Source organism: Schistocerca americana, chromosome 1 (assembly GCF_021461395.2).
Source record: "Schistocerca americana isolate TAMUIC-IGC-003095 chromosome 1, iqSchAmer2.1, whole genome shotgun sequence".
Lineage (NCBI taxonomy): Eukaryota > Metazoa > Arthropoda > Insecta > Orthoptera > Acrididae > Schistocerca > Schistocerca americana.
The window spans coordinates 891,719,083-891,721,735 of record NC_060119.1 but is presented as its reverse complement, the minus strand read 5'-3'; the positions used below and the strand labels follow the sequence as shown (position 1 = coordinate 891,721,735).

Genomic DNA, 2,653 nt, shown 5'->3' with positions numbered 1-2,653 from the left:
GTTGGAAAGGTAGGCCTGTATGTTACACAGACTAGGCTATCATTACTAAAAAATGACTTACACACATGTTAGAGCGTAATATCCATTTCACAAGGTCTAAGCGTTTGGGACCATTCCCTTAATCACATTTATAGTATAGCACAGTGCTAGAACATGTTTAAAATATTATATCCTTTTTTTACCCTGTAAATTTATGTTATTGGACACACACTGAGCGATGCATCCGTAGTAAGATTGCAAAGTGAGAATATGTGTAAAATACAGTGAAACTAATGCACTGACAATCCAATAATCTGTTCTGCATAGAAGTAGACATCTATGTAGTTCTGTTTCTTTGACATTTCAATAATCGTTCACTTTGCTGCCATGCACAAGACACGATTGAATGCCTTGAATACTCTCTCAATGAACACATTTCGTTTATAGGCAGCAAAGAAGACATAAGTAGGTTTCTTTGCAAAAGTGAATAGGTAAAACACTGTGAATACGAGATGTAAGCTGAAAATGTAACGAACAGGAACCAGTACCAGTAAGCAAACAAGCACTGATTTCTTAGTTCCAGCTTCATTTGCTATCGATATAAGTACAGTAAAATGGAAATTAAATGGATTATGAAAGCATGCCTTTCACATCAGTTCCTTCTTTTCTTGTCATTCGAACTAGATCAACTGAAAACAAGTTACAATGAAGAGTACTATTACTAGAGTACATACACAGTTGATAACAGAAAAACGCTGAAATTGGCTTCCTATCCATGTTATTGACGTAAAGACTGTAATTTTTAGTATTTAAGACAGTTTTTGCGTGCCCTCTACAAAAATGATGATCAAGAAGCAATCGTAAACAGCATTCTGCTAATGTTTTAGGCTATTTCAGAAGACGGCAGGCCCACTCACTCTGACTTCAAAAAATGGCTCTGAGCACTATGGGACTCAACTGCTGAGGTCATTAGTCACTCTGACTTCAAACCACCGTATAACACAACTCTATAGTGCCATCTCCCTTCTTATTTTTACTTCTATTCGCTTTTCACCACTCTACTGCTGTATCCTGCACATTAAACATTGTAACAAATTCGATTATTTTAACGTTAATGTCCGCCCATATGATTTCAGTTGACAACATATATTGAAAACCGTGGAAGTGCGAAAAATTTGTTGCGAACTGTGTGATATTTCACGGTGACACTATAGAATGCCATGACTTGTTGCGTCACTTTCGTTGCTTGTGTCAGCATTATCCTACAGCACCCATTGGACGACCCAGCCAGACTTTCTTGATGATTGTATGTCATCTCCGTGGTCGTTTGCAACGTCCTGTGATATGTGTATATCTTTGTGATTGCATTCCTCAACTTTGGTAGAAGCGGTTAAAACGATTTGAATTGTTATTGGTGAGTGGTGACAGTGTAGTTGTAATGTTGTTGGCTGTACTCGAAGTGAGTTTTTAGATCTTTTCCAAACAATAATATTAATGTGCATATGCGATTAGCAAAGTGTGTAACACATCAAGACGCGAAACAACTTAGACCCAAAGGCTACCTGGTAGAAAGTGTTAAATTTCTTAGTTTATGTTGAACCAATGTACTGAATTTTTCCACGTGAGTGTCCTTTATGTTAGTTTCCTGGCGTCCTGTGTTATGTCGCGCGATGTGTTTCTTCTTAGTAAATATCGGAAAAGTCAATCAAAAACTATGGTGCGCAGAGCCATAATTCCCGAAACTTTTAGGCAGTAAATGGTACCCAAAACCACGAAGTTTTGAGAGAGTGTGTTAACGATTTATAGGAATTTTTTAGAAATACGCAATTATGAACACAATTACTCCACGCTATTTAATATATGCGTTTCAATCGCAGTGCCGCATTAAATATCACTCAGAACCGCGTTGTATTTGATAGTGTCAGAAAGTTTCATTACCTCATCCACCGATGAGGACGTAGGGCTTTCAGAACATATTCCATATAAGGAAACGATCGAGCCTCAAGTAACTGTTCGGTTCATTCCTAATCTATCTAATTGTGTAAACAGTTTTCTAATGCACATGAGGCTTGAAAATATATGCGACATAATTTTAATACTTGTTACTAATTTCGTGTTAGTGTTTTACAACTGTCTTTAGATCAGCCCTATAATATTATTCCGTACGGTCTTAGGAGTGTTACAAGGTAAACGAACTTTCAGATCATTTCAGCAACAAAATCGGTGATTCTGCACATACCAAAAACAAATGACCTTAAACATTTGAGATTAGTGATTTCCAATCCGTGTTTTGATCGATTTATTCAGTTACAGAAACTGTGGACATCCACTTTTACGTATTTATCTTCCCGCAATTGCATTCTGCTTTAAATGGAATTGTGTATTGTCTGTTTAAAATGACCTGTTTGTAGAAGACCAGTAAATTAGTTTAATTGAAATTTTAGTTTTAGTGCCCTATCTTGGTACATCTGTTGTGGACTCTTACTAGAACGCTGCCTTCATCATCAGAGGACATTCTGTGTTTTATTGTTGCAGTATCGGAGTTAAATTAATGGAAACTATGAAGTTCACTACTCATTGTATTGTTGAGGCATTGATCATTAGACAGTCACATAACCAAGATTAGGAATTTACTGCTTAGCTTTTGAATGGTGTCCCTCATAGCTGTCATATA

General features: G+C 36.7%; 1 protein-coding gene across 3 annotated transcripts in view; it reads left to right on the top strand.

Moving 5' to 3' along the window:
* The first annotated feature begins 1,299 nt into the window (after positions 1 to 1,299).
* The window catches only part of LOC124614461, a 153,717-nt gene continuing 152,363 nt past the window's right edge, over positions 1,300 to 2,653 (top strand). Inside the window, exon 1 of one of the 3 annotated variants that reach the window (XM_047142946.1) lies at positions 1,300 to 1,393. The gene's annotated coding sequence lies outside the window, so the exon portion shown is untranslated. Of the gene's footprint in view, positions 1,439 to 1,502; positions 1,601 to 2,653 lie in introns of those variants that run through there. The other 2 variants (XM_047142945.1, XM_047142947.1) reach the window with 2 other exon arrangements.